Source organism: Perognathus longimembris, chromosome 7, assembly GCF_023159225.1.
Source record: "Perognathus longimembris pacificus isolate PPM17 chromosome 7, ASM2315922v1, whole genome shotgun sequence".
Taxonomy (NCBI): Eukaryota; Metazoa; Chordata; class Mammalia; order Rodentia; family Heteromyidae; genus Perognathus; species Perognathus longimembris.
Window position 1 is genome coordinate 83,488,674 of NC_063167.1, and position 14,633 is coordinate 83,503,306.

Below are 14,633 nucleotides of genomic sequence, written 5' to 3' on the forward strand. Positions count from 1 at the left end.
TTTTCAAATTTGGGATGTGTTTTCTTTATAAAAGGTAAGGTAATTTATATGTAGCCTGAAATCATAGACAAGTTTGCTTTGGTTCAAGATAATCCCAATTTTGAAAAATAACTTTATGATTGAGAACATTACAACGACCTGTTCCATCAAGGCTGTAAATTAACTATTTTACCTTTTAAAATATCCTAATATGTTGCAGTTTCCCTATTACATAGCTCTATTAATCAGATACAAGAATGACATGGAAAAGAAATCATGACAGCAAAACCTAAAGTTAAGGCATTTAAAAAGAATAATAAATATAATTGTGCCTCATCCCAAATCAGAGAATGCTTTGGAAGTTTTCTTTATCTGCAAAGAGAAAGTGATATATGTAGACTTCTTCCAGAATTCTATGTAAAATTCCATCACACATGCAAAGTTTTCTGTCATTGCACTTTCAAGAATTATCCCCACAGATGTTGAGTTTTGCTTTTACAGATATTTAGAACAACATGTCTCTCTGACTTACAAATGCTGTCAACAAGCCCTGCTTTGGGATAAAACCTGTCTGTGCTTTCTCTCCAGTGAATGAGACCATGGAGATGGGTTTAACATTATTGTGTAACCTAAGACCTTCACTAATTTCATTATCATTTAAAATATATCTATGATATGCTATCTTAAAGAATTAATATAGTAGGAAAAATCACATTGAGAAAGATGGCTCTGTAATCTGGTGGAATAAGCAGGCAGACAAACCATTAGAGAACAAGTAGGAATAACATTAAAAAAGCAAGCAATTGTTCAGCCTCATCAAAAATGTGCTGAACAGGCAAGACTGAATGGGTATTAGATGTTTAATTTAGTCTCCTAAGTGACCTTGATCATTTGATTGGGTGGTGTCTGAGACAGTGTTTTCCAGTGTATTTATGAAGGCCTAATGAGATGATAAAAATAATATCACCCTTCAAACAGTTACCCTGAAGATTTCCTTGGATCAGAGAAGAAAATGAAAATGACCAGTTTGATTGATTAATAATTCAACATCTTTCTGATTTTAAAAAGTCCCCAATGATTAAAATCTTATCTTTCTTCTTTCTCCAGAAAATTCTTATTAATATGGTTCCTAGCCATTAGTGAAATGTGCATAAAGGCTGTTTCTTTTGTTTGTGTTGAGGTTGTAGCCCTCCTGGAGTCCTGCCCAATATGCTTAAAGAAATCCTTTTTGACTCCTGCATACAGAAGGCTTTCTGGTGCTGAATTTCTTATCACTTGCCACAGCATTGCAGGTTTTTCTGATTCCTATTAAGAAGTTCTGTTAAAAACCATACATGTATCATAATCTACAGAAGTATCTGTTAAAGCAGTAACATATTTTACTTTTATTAAATTTGTATCATTTGCAATCATTACATATAGATTTTTGTTTCCTAAGCTTTTAAAAATAAATGATTATATCACCTCCCAATAACCCAGATTTATAATATTGGAAATTGCTTTCATTTAAACATGGGTCTCAGATCATAAAAGTATTATTTATTTCTGGGTGCCGGTGGCTCATGCCTGTAATCCTAGCTACTCAGGAGGATTGCAGTTCAAAGCCAGCCCAGGCAAGAGATGTCCATCAGAATCTTATCTCTAGTTAACTTCCAGAGGGGGGGAAAAAAAACAGAAATGGAGCTGTGGCTGAAAGTGGTAGCTCATTAGCCTTGAGCAGAATAGCTCAGAAACACCACCTAGGCCCTGATTTCAAACGCCAAGACTGACACAAAAATATTACTTATTTATTAATTTGTTTGTTTTTTTGTTTACGTGCCAGTCCTGTGGCTTGAACTCAAGGTCTGTTTGCTGTTCCTGAACTTGTTTGCTCAAGGCTAAAGCTCTAGCTCTAAGCCACAGTTCCACACCTGGCCTTTTGGTGGACAATTAGAATCAAGATTCACATGGTCTTTTGTGCCATAGTTGTCTTCAAACCTCGATCCTCAGATTTCAGCCTCCTGAGTAGCTAGGATTACAATTATGAGCCACTAGTGCCTGGTTTATTAAAATATTATAATTTATTATATAATATATGTAAGATATATGTAACATAATGCAAAATAGTATTTCAATATTCACCAATTTGTGTGTATTTACTATATGTGACTGTAGAAAACAAATCCTTCAATTTGGTGACTATTTACTGAGTTCATATTTAATGCCATGTACTGTGCTGTGTACTAAGGCTTCCTTGAGATATAGTAATCTGTCTCTGTCTCTGCTTATGTGGCTCTCAACAGTGATATTTCAGACAAATAATTCCACAGCTGCAGTGAAGTGGGTTAAGTGTGATTAGGTGAACAAATATACAGTGTTGTACGAGCTTAGGTTATAATTTAAATTGGTCTTAAGGAGGGGGAACAGATCTCCCAGCATATGGAGGTTTATTGCTAGTTCTACAAAATATAATAAGCGGGAATGGGGAAAAGGGGGATATGAGAGAGGAGGTAACAAATTGTACAAGCAATGTACCCACTGCCTTATATATGAAACTGTAACCACTCTGTACATCACTTTAGCAATAAATAAGTAATTTTTTTTAAAAAAAAGAATTATATCCAGTGGTATTAAGTGAATATGAGCTTGGGCACAGGATGTGTTTGCCATGGGATGCATCTTCTGAAAAGAGAGTATACATGTCAAAGCATATTGTGGCAATAAGTCATTTTGCATGTGAACATTTTTCTCCTACTTAACTATGCATGATTTCACCTGTGGATCAGTTTACAAGCATGAAAATACTGACAATGCATTAAAACCATTGAATGCAGGTATACATTAGTGAACAATGAAGAAGGAGAAAGAGAAAGACATGGTCTTTTAACTTGTAGCTCATAGAAGTGCTACAAAAGATTTCAAATTTCACACCTTCGGAATTTATTCAAAGTAGCTAAAAGTTCTCCTCAATTTCTTTTTTTTTTTTTTTACTTTTTATTGTCAAACTGATGTACATAGATGTTATAGTTTCATACGTTAGGCATTGGATACATTTCTTGTACTGTTTACTACCTCCTCCCTTATTCCCCCCTCCCTCCCTACCCATCCCTTTCCTCCCATGAGTTGTTCAGTTGATTTATACCAAACAGTTTTGCAAGTATTGCTTTTGTAGTCATTTGTCTTTTTACCCTTTGTCTCTAGATTTTGGTATTCCCTTTCAGTTTCCTAGTTCTAATACCAGTATACACAGATTCCAATGTACTCAGATAAGATACAGAGATAGTGCAGGTACAAGCACAGGAAGGGGATACGAAAGGATCATCAATAATAGAAGCTACGGTTTCACATCGCCCATTGAAAGTAATTACAACAGTGATATAACAGTCATTTCCATAACATGGAGTTCATTTCACTTAGCATCATCTTATGTGTTCATAAGGGTATAGCTATTGGGCTCTTGTGATCCTCTGCTGTGACTAGCCTAAACCTGTGCTAATTATTCCCTATTAGGGAGACTTTTAAAAAAAATATGAATCCATGCTTTATTTAAATAAATTAATTACGTAACATATCTGGAGATAAGAGAGTCATTCTAAATTTTTTCTGTAGGCAATTATTCTTAGTGAATAACTTCAATTTTTGAGTCTGGAATTCTTTTTCTTTTTTATTTATTTATTTTTTCATTTCTTCATTGTCAAAGTGATGTACAGAGGGGTTACGGTTTCATATGTAAGACAGTAATTACATTTATTTTCTAAGTTGTTACCTCCTCCCTCATTTTTCCCCCACCTCCCCCTTCCCATTTCCTTCTCCCCAGGCTTCATGAGTTGTACAGTATGGTTTTGTAAGTATTGCTGTTGCATTGGTTTGTCTTTTTATCCTTTGTTTCTCAATTTTGGCATTCCCTTTCTCTTCCCTAGTTCCAATGTACATATATACAGTATGAGTCTTGGATTTTTAAATTGACTAATATGTTACGAGTGTATAATATTAAAGTGGATATCTTTACTGTAGAGGACTTAAGGGTCAAGGGTTTGATATTAAAACCAACAATAATAAATCATGTTCATAATATCTGATGAAAATATAAATTTTATCTTTGTGGTCAAACTTTTAAGGACGTTCATGAGAAAGGTATTATGTAGATACCATGTAAGCAGAATTTCACAAAAACGCCTGACCCATTCCTCAAAAGCATTAAAGTCATCAAAAGCAAGGTAATTCTGAGCAAATGTTGTAGCCAAAAAGACCCTACAGAAACAAGGCAATAGCATGCAATGTGCAGATTTGGGGATATTACAACAGAGACAAAGAACTGGATACAGCATCGGAAAGTATGGGTGAAGGTAGACTTGTTAATAAATAGACCAATAGTCTATCACTATTAGTCCATTAATGGTCTTCCTGCCCATGGAATGTTGCTATATGCAGCATAGATAGAAATTTAAATACACAAAGACAACATTTTCATCATTTACAGTACATAATTCACATCTTTAAAGAAAGTAAAGCTTATTATGAACTATATTTTTAATGATTCCATAGTACTTGTGTTAATTTCTAAAATTCTTGGTAATTTTTAATGAAAAAGAAAACAATTATTTGCTGGGCACCTGCTACTGAAGCCTGTGATCCTAGCTAGGCAGGAGGCTGAGATTTGAAAATCTTCATTCAAAGCCAGCTCAGGCATAAAATTTGTGAGACTCTTATCTTCCAATTAATGGAGGCATGGCTAAAGTTATAGAGCACTAGCATTGAGGAGAAAGCTAAGGGACAGCACTCAGGCCCTGTGTTCACACACACACACACACACACACACACACACACACACACATGCTTGCATATAGGCATATGCATACACAACAAAACAAAACACACTTGTTTCAATGCTAGGGATAGAGCTCAGTGGAAGATCATTTTCCTTAAGCATGTCTACGACCCTCAACTTAATCCATATCACCACAATAATCAATCAATTCATCAATCAATAAAAGTTCATTTTTCAATTTCTCTAATATCACCAACTTCAGCCTAATTTCCAAGGAGGTATATATCAATAGCACATCAGTGATAACCATATCTAAGTCACAGTTTGGCTCCTGGTTGGATTTTAGAATTTCTTTGAGAGGTAGTCAATTTTCTCAGAGAAATGGCCCAGGTACCTATTTGTTTTCTTGAGCCAACTGCCCTTACTTCTGTGTATATTTTAGGACACCTAGCTTATATTTGTGAGGAATTAATCTAAATCTTTGGAATGTTCTCCTTTTCTGTCAACACTCAGGCTATCCACACAAATGAAAACTCACACATAATCACATACATTACAAACTAATGCTTGAACTGACAGTTCTATAAAAATTGGTATTTAAACAACTGTCAAAGGTAGATCTTAGTGATTCCATGACATTTCCTAATCAGTATACATTGCTATATTACCTGAAAGGGCACTAATTGTTTTTGTTTTGAAGACACTTTTATTTTGCATAAAATCTTTGACAAAAGAAATCTAATTGAGGTTGGGAAATGCTACCTTCTTATAATGACATTGGTTTTACTTATTGTAATGGTAGCAAATTGAAATTTTGTTTAAAAATAAAACATTGCTAACATGTCTAGATAAAGGATTATTAAAAACAACCTGACCTTAGGTCTTGTTCATATGACCATTCTATCATTGTAATTTTTCAAGTTATTAGAACAGCTTCATTTTTATTCAACTTATTTTTCTGAAACGCAGTGTCAAAAGAAAAACTATGGATAGTGACTAAGTTTTTGAGACAAAGTTTATCGTTCATTGCTCCCAAAAATTGTTTTAGGGAATTCAAAGAGAAAAAAGTTTTATAAAGTAATTTAACAGGTTGTTACTCAGTTCACAATGCTCATGGGAAAATTAATTCCTTAAAGTAGCACTTTAACATTTTAAATAACATTAAATAACAGTTTACTTTAGACTTCTAAACAGTAGTCACTAATTAAAATTATGCATTAGAGGTAATTAATTTATAATAAATATAACTTTTAATCATTTTTATACAATATTTTATATTCCTTGAGAAAATGAAACATTTTCTACTACAGAGCATCAATCCTTAGTTGATTCTTTATTTTATTTTTTTCATTTTTCTTATTTATTGTCAAAGTGATGTACAGAGAGATTACAGTTTCATACGTTAGGCCTTAGGTACTTTTCTTGTACTGTTTGTTACTTCCTCCCTCATTCCACCCTTCCCCTCACCCCCTCCATGAGTTGTTCAGTTGGTTTACAACAAATGGTATTGCAAGTATTGCTTTTGGAGTCGTTTGTCTTTTTATTCTTTGTCTCTCAATTTTGATATTCCCTTTCACTTCCCTAGTTCTAATACCAGTATATACAGTTTCTGATGTACTCAGATGAGATACAGTGATAGTGCAGGTACAACCACAGGAAGGGGATACAAGAGGATCATCAATAATAGAAGTGACGGTTTCACATGGCATGTTGAAAGTAATTACAACAGCGATATAACAGTCATTTCCATAACATGGAGTTCATTTCACTTACCATCATCTTATGCATTCATAAGGGCAGACCTATTGGGCTCTTGATCCTCTGCTGTGACTAGCCTAAGCCTGTGCTAATTATTCCCTATGAGGGAGACTATAGAGTCCATGACTTTTTTGCATAAGGACATCCAGGAAGAAAAATCTACTGAACATTTTCACCACATTCATAATATGCCATATGTGACTGCCCATGCCTATATGTATTGTAAAGCTTTGCTAGTAAATGTTGTTCATTTTTCTTTACATTGTTTGTTATAAAAATGAGTTTGAATTCACTGAAACTTTTTTTCTAATTCATATTATTTAAAATAGTCAAATGTGAAACTTTTGTTTAGGTATATGACATAAATTATTTTATTTCTGATAAAAAAAGACATCTAGGTACATTATAGAAGTGAGTGTTTTTAAGTTAAGATCTTTTAGAAAGCTTTTTCTTTTTATACTTGATTGTACAAGTATAACTTAAAAATACGTAGGGTATTCAACATTTTTATTAGTGGTTTAATTTTTAAGTTAAATATAAAAGTCTGATGGTAGAAGATTATAGGGAAATAAGTGTCATGATTTTCAGTCTAATTTTTCACATTTTCATCTACAACACAATGTAATAAATATTGGTGTTATGGTTAACATAATCTACCAAAACCCAGAGAGTTAAACCCACAACACTTGTAGTCAGTATCCATAATAAGGATGGCATTTTGGTTTCCAGGAGGAAGAAACTCCTAAAATTATCTTAGGTATCTTTCCTCTGAATTCAGCAGAAATGCAAACACTTTCATAACAATGGATACATCACTGCACTTGATTTTTCTTTTTCTTATGCTAGAAAGAGCCTGGAAGTGAAGCATGTCTTTAGATTATTACAGCTCAGTAATGTTTGCTGCACAAATTCATGAATAAATAAAAGAAAAAAAATAGATAAATTTAAACTAAGAAAATTCAGTTGACTACATTACTCTCATCTACCAAACAGAATACCTTGTTAATCAGAATCATTTCTTTCCTACTTTAATTACATTGTTTTCAGCACAAAAACTTCACCCAAAGAAAATAAACCATGAGACTTTAAATTTTGACTTAATGTCACACAACATTACCAATCAAATTTAATGATGGATGAATACTTCTGATTCTATAGTCATTTTGACACCACAGTGTTTGAGTCTTCTGAATCTAAAGTAGGCTGTGATGCTTTGACTACAGCAGCCTTTTTATTTTATTTTTTTTAGATTTTACTTGTGGCACTAGGGATGAAACCTACAGCCTTGCATGTGCTGGGTAAGTTCTTTGCCACTAAGTTACACAGAAAGGTTAACACTTTGCCTGGTCGTAGTTAAAAGTATAGTACAAAGCAAATGAATTAAGTTGAGAATAATTCTTTTCTCCATGGATTATTATTTTAAGCAGTCAATTTAATATTTACAGATACCTATTACTCAGTACATACATAAAAAGTGCAATATCGATTATATGCTTTATTATCAATAACATTTATTCATTTATTTTAAAAAATTAAGTGGATAAAAATGAAAGGAAATTGGTGCACTTATAATCTTAGATTAAAAAAAACACTAGCCAACCCTGTAACCTTCCATTTATTCTCTTATTTATGTATAATTTAATGTAATTAAAATCATAACACATTTGTGTATTATAGAGCAACGGTGTTCTTATAATAATAATCATCTAGTCCTTCAACAATATTTTCTAGAACTCACTATGTGTTGGCACTTTTGGATGCTTGGGATACATCAGTGAACAAAATAGAAAATACTGTTACCCACATACAACAATATTTTGTGGATCCAAGAAGATTCACAGAAATGAATGGAAATACGTAAGTTACATATTATGCTTAAAATGCCATAGGAATGCTAAATAGAGAAAGAGGATTTGAGATCAAAGAGAAAAATTGAGAATTAAATATCATAGTCAGAGACCACAAAACTAACAATGATATCTCTGAAATAGCTGTCACAAAATAGAAAGAGACCTAGAGAAATGTGGAAGCACAAGGACAGAGGGTGTGATGAAACAGCAGTTCCTTGGAACTGGAGGAGAGCAAACAGACTATGCTGAAAATAGAACACAGGGAAACAAGGGCGGAGCAGAGAAACCACACAAATACTACTAATGAGAAAGTTATGTGTACTTAGGTCACAGGAAAGTAGTGACAATGGTGATAACTAATTGAATTCTGGATATATTTTGAAGATATGACCAGTTTTATCTGTAGAAATTAAAGAAATTTGTAGAGACTTATCAGACCATAGATTACAATCCTCTAAAAATCTAGAATTTCTTTCATTTAAATTAGAAAAATAGAAAAATCCCATTTGGAGAGGAAGATCAAGCAAGTCAAAAGATTGATCATCATAACTACAATGAGTTATGTATTAGGTACTGACACATATGTTTATGCATGAAAGGAAAGGTGTAAATTGGGAAATGAGGATGAAGGTTTTGAGAGTCTTCAAAATGGATTCAGGCTTGGAGAATCCTTTAGAAAATAGTTCTCATAGGAAAAAAATGTCCATAGACTGGCCTGGATGTTTCTTCTTGTCAGAAGAGTGGGTGTATAGAAGAGAAAGTTGAAAATTTGACACAGAAAAAGTAGTAAGAGATGAGGTTTGAGGGATAGGAATATGTTTTGGAAAGAAGGATTCCATCAATAACAATGGTCCTGTGATTATGTTGGAGACAAAGGGGTTGAAGGCTGATGGATTATGGGTAGTTTAGGTTACATCATGGAGTATGAGAATTTATTTTTCTCTTATTAATACCTAATTTTATTGTGGAAAGAATAGAGTAGATGCTGGGAGGAAATGACTCCTTTTTAATATAACTTTTGAATAACAGAAATAATAGTCCTTGTAGATGAAAGTAATCCAGAAAATGTGGGGAAATTGTGATCCAATAGAAAAAAATGTATAATGGAGACACTGACTTGAATAAATAAGGAGCTCCATTTAAATTAAAAAGACTTATCTTTGATAATAGCAAGGAAAAAATTAATCTTTGCCAACAGATGTTAATACAGGACAACACAGTATAGCTTACAGAGATTTTCCTCTGATTGTTTCTTTTTTACAGTTAATTTTCACACAAAAACAAGCAATTTGAAATGAACACATGCATTCCATTTTGTGCTGTGGTCACTTTTATGTATTTCCAAAAGATTTCTATTACTCCAGAAGTAATTACCTATCTCTTTAAGAGACTGGTTTATCCTCTTTCCCACTGGCTTCATTCATTTTGGCTATTTCAGATACGTGGATTTTAGAGTATAGAAAAACTTCTCTCTGGTCTTTGTCTCAGCACAGTATTATTGAGGTTAATTCATATTGCAACATGTAGCATAAACACCATGTTTCCTTTGTTGTTGTTGTCGGTTGTGGGGCTTGAATTTAAGGCTTGGATGCTGTCCCTGAACCTTTGTGCTTGAGGCTAGTGCTCTACCACTTGAACCATAGTGCCACTTCCAGTTTTTAGTTTTGTTTTGTTTTTTAATAGTTTATTGGAGTTGAGAGTCTTGAGGACTTAACTGCCTGGGCTGATTTTGAAATTGGATCCTTGGATCACAGCATCTTGAGTAGCTAGGGTTACAGGTGTGACCCACCAGCACTTAGTTCATGTTTCCTTTTGTTGTGGAGTAATATTCTGCTGTGTGTATGTTTCTCCATTAGTTCACAGATGAGCTTCTGTTCCCTATTGGTTCTGGTAGCTAACGCTGTTGAGAACATGGTTAAGGGATGGAGGTATGGCTCAAGTGGTAAAGAGCTTGCCTAGTGAATGACAGGCTGTGAATTTGAATCCTAGTACAGCCAATAATTATATAATAATATAATAATAATACTGAAAAGATTGTAACTACTGATTTTCAATTGAGAGGTATGTATATTGAAAATAAATTATTGTGGCACATAGTAATTTTACTTTTTAATTAATTTATTTGTTGTCAAAGTGATGTGCAGAGGGGTTACAGTTTCAAAGTAAGGCAGTGAGTGAGTACATTTCTTATCAAACTTTTGACCTCCTTCCACAATTTTCTCTTTTTCCCCCCACCCCAGTACACTCCCCCCGCGGAGTTGTACAGTTTGCCTACTGCATATCATCTTGTAAGTATTGTTGTTGCATTGGTTCACCTTTTATCTTTTGTTGCTCCATTTTAATGTTCCCCTTACCTTCCCAACTTCCAATAAACGTATTTACAATACCCACAATACCAAAATTACAGTAATATTAGGGGTAAATCCATGGAGAAGAAAAACACAAGAAAAAGCCATAATCTCACATGTACATTGAAAATAACAACAATAATAAACCACTTATTTCCATGACTTGGAGTACATTTCATTTAGCATCATCTTATATGTTCATATGTAAATAGCAATTGCGCTATTGTGATCTTCTGCTAGGTCTATCCTAGATATGTACTAATTATAACAAACATAGAGTCTCTGTTTCTGGCTCACTTCATTTAGTATGATTTTTTCCAAGTCTTTCCATTTCCTTCTGAATGGTGTGATGTCATTCTTTCTGACAGAAGCATAGAATTCCATTGTGTTTATGTACCACATTTTCTTGATCCATTCATCCTCTGAGGGGCATCTGAGTGGGTTCCATATTTTAGCTGTGGTAAATTGTGTTGTGATGAACATAGTTGCACTGGTAGCTTTAGTGTGGTCTTGCTTGTAATCCTTTGGGTAAATACCCAAAAGTGGGGTTGCTGGGTCATAGGGGAGCTCTAGGTTCATCTTTTTGAGGAACCTCCACACTGCATTCCAGATTTTTTGAACAAGCTTACACTCCCACCAACAGTCTAGTAGGGTTCCCTTTTGGTATGGCATATAGTTCTAAGGGATCCTCAACTTGCTAAGCAAAGCCAGTGAAAATTTACATTTCCTTAAAAATTTATGAAAATTGCTGCTTATCCACAACCTTGCCAGCATGCATTTTCTGTTTTTATCTAAATTATGACATACACACTAACAGCAGTCAGTATTGTGGTTTTAATGTGCACTTCCCGAATGACTAAAGGTATTAGTCATTTATTTTTCATATTCATATTGGTTTTGCTACATCTCTTCCTCAGAGTGTCTATGAAAGTTCTGTGTATACCTTCTGTTTTTTCCAATACTTGGGCTTAAACTCAGAGCTTGAGCACTGTCCCTTTGCCTTGTGGTTTAAAGCTGGCACACTACCACTTTGTCTATAGCACCACTTCTGGATTTTTGCTGGTCAATAGGAGATTTAAGATTTAAGTCTCCTGTACTTCGCTGTGTAGGCTAGCTGATTCTCAGATCTTGGCCCCTGGGTAGCTAGGATTACAGGTGTGAGCTCTTAGTCATTAAAAAAAAATTTTTTTTGTCCTTTTCTTATTGTGGTTCTTAGTTAGATGTCCAAAATACTAAAATGTTATCAGAAACTGATGTTTAAATATTTTTGGCATTTTATTTTTTTCACTTACTGGTTTTTATTCTTTCTTGCAAATGTTTTTGATGTTCAAATTTTAACTTCAGTGAAAACTAACTCATTGACTTTTGTCTTTCGTGATTCACATTTTTTCTTTATATATCTAGGATTTAATTTCATTCGACACCATGAAAATAAATATCTAATGTGTTCTTCCAGTTCCCAACTGATGATTTTAGTTTCATGCTATTTATTTTGTTGAACTTTTGACATTCCTCTTCTAAGGACTATGTGAGTCTTCCCTTAAACCATAATTCAGTTAATCTATTCATATGTACTTGCATACCCCTCCACCATATTTATTTAAAAGTTTATAAGCTAAATCTAGCTTATGTATATAAAGTCAAACATTCATCCTTTGTTTCTTGTCACTTTTTAATATAATTTTTCAAGGTCTTTCCATTTCCTTATAGGTGGTACAAAATTATTTTTTCCAGTGGATAAGTAAAATTCCATTGCATATCCACATTACATTTTCTAGAATCATGCGTCCATTGAGGAGCATCTGCTATTAATCTCTCTGAGGACATTTTGTACATAAATAATTCTTTTCAGTGTTTTCCTCTTTATCCTTAATTTTTGATAATTTGATTATAATGAGGTGATTTTCTTTGTGTTGTGTTTCTGGGCTTCATTGAACTTCTTCAGTAAATGGGTTTATGTAATTCATAAACTTTAGAAATTTTTCTCTATTATTTCTTGAAACATTCCTTAGTCCTCTTTTTTCTCCTTCTGGAATTCATATGACATATACACAGGTACATTGATGGTATCCTACAGTCCTATGCTTTGTTCATTTATCATAAAGTTTAATAATTCATTGTCTGCTAAATGCAAGATAATTTAGTCTTTTTTATTTCAGTAAATATACTTTTCAGATTTATAATTTCTGCCTTTTTACTTCATATAATTTAATGTCCTTATTGGTATTCTCTATTTGTTCTTTAATATACTTTATTTATTTTAACTCTTCTTTACTAATATCTTTTGGCCCTTTGAGCATGTTTAACACAGTTCATTTAAATTTCTCATTTAGTAAATCTTTGTGCTTCCTTAGGGACAGTTTCTGTTAATTTCTTTAGTGAATAAGCCATGCTATCTTCTTAATTTACTTTCTTTAAATTTTTTTCACTGGAACTCTGAAAAATAAAATCTACCTTTCTACAGGTTGTTTGTTGGGATTGTTTATTACAAAAGGTCAGAACAATTTGTTTATTTGGTGGTTGTGTTTGTTAGGTCTGCATTTGAGTGTAATCTGAAATCTATAGTGCCTTTAGCTTTGATTTCAGTGACATTTTTATTAAAATCCAGGGCCAAAAGAGAAAGAGAAGGGTAGCATGTGAGAGGGAGGGGAAGAGAAAAAAGGAAGGGTGGAAGAGCAAGACAGAGAAAGACATGGGATACAGAGACACAGAGACACAGAAAGAGACAAAGAGACACATGGCTGAAGAGAGGGATGGAGGAAAGAAGAAGGAAGGAAGGAGGAAGGAAGGAAGGAAGGAAAGAAGGAAGGAAGGAAAGAAGGAAGGAAGGAAAGAAGGAAGGAAGGAAAGAAGGAAGGAAGGAAGGAAGGAAGGAAGGAAGGAAGGAAGGAAGGAAGGAAGGAAGGAAGGAAAGAAGGAGTTTCTCTTTTTTATTAACCTGTGGCTGAGCCAGTGGTGAATGTGGAATGTGCAGGGAGTTCTTAGATCTTTTCTGTCTCTGACCCTATTTATGACTTCCAAATTCTTTAATATATACAAGTCCTTCTCAGTGCTCTAATTTTATGTTGCATACTTTCCCTAATTCTTTGTCTCTGGGTATTGGATATATTCTGTTCACGTCACAGCATTTTTTAGTATTATCTTTGCTTTTCTATGATGAGATCAGACTTATGTAAAGAGGAAACACCTGTGTAAGTTCTTAAGGTAGTCCCATGGACAAGACGGGAAAAAAAGCAAAAAAAAAACCCAAATGTTGTTAGCCAATAGGTCTCTTTTTCTACAACCAGAACAGGAACCAGGGGCTCTGGGAATACTTGCTACTCTCTTAAAGATCACTGCTGAGTGAGAACTTGTGTGGCAGTGGCATGTGAAAACATTGCAATGGTTTTCTTGCCATTCTAGATTATTTTTTCCATTCATCATGTTTGCTTTTTCATCATTTCAGTATAGAGACAAGCTCGTGGACCCAAGTGCTCTATTATTTTATCAGTACACTATTTATTTTTTAGTCTTTTTTTTTCAGTCAGACAAAACCATATTGCTGTTGACTAAAAAAAATATGGGCGATAGAGTAATGGTGTCTGGAAGTTAGGGTCTAAATGAGAAGTAAATGATTAAAAAAAAACATAGTTATCATGTTGAGCACCAGTGGCCCACACCTGTAATTCTAGCTACTCAGGAGACTGAGATCTGAGGAATGAAGTTCAGAGCTAGCCCTGGCAGGAAAGTCGATAAAATTCATATCTCGAATTAACCACCAGAAAACTCGAAGTGGCAATGTGGCTCATGTGGTAGAGTATTAGTCTTGAGCTGAAGAGCTCAGGGACAGTGCCCAGGCCCAGAGTTCAAGCTTCATGAATGACTGAAACAAAAAAACAAATCAAAAACAAAAAAAAATTATTCAGAGTTACTGGTATAGGAAAACACTATGATTATTAAAGCATGAACATC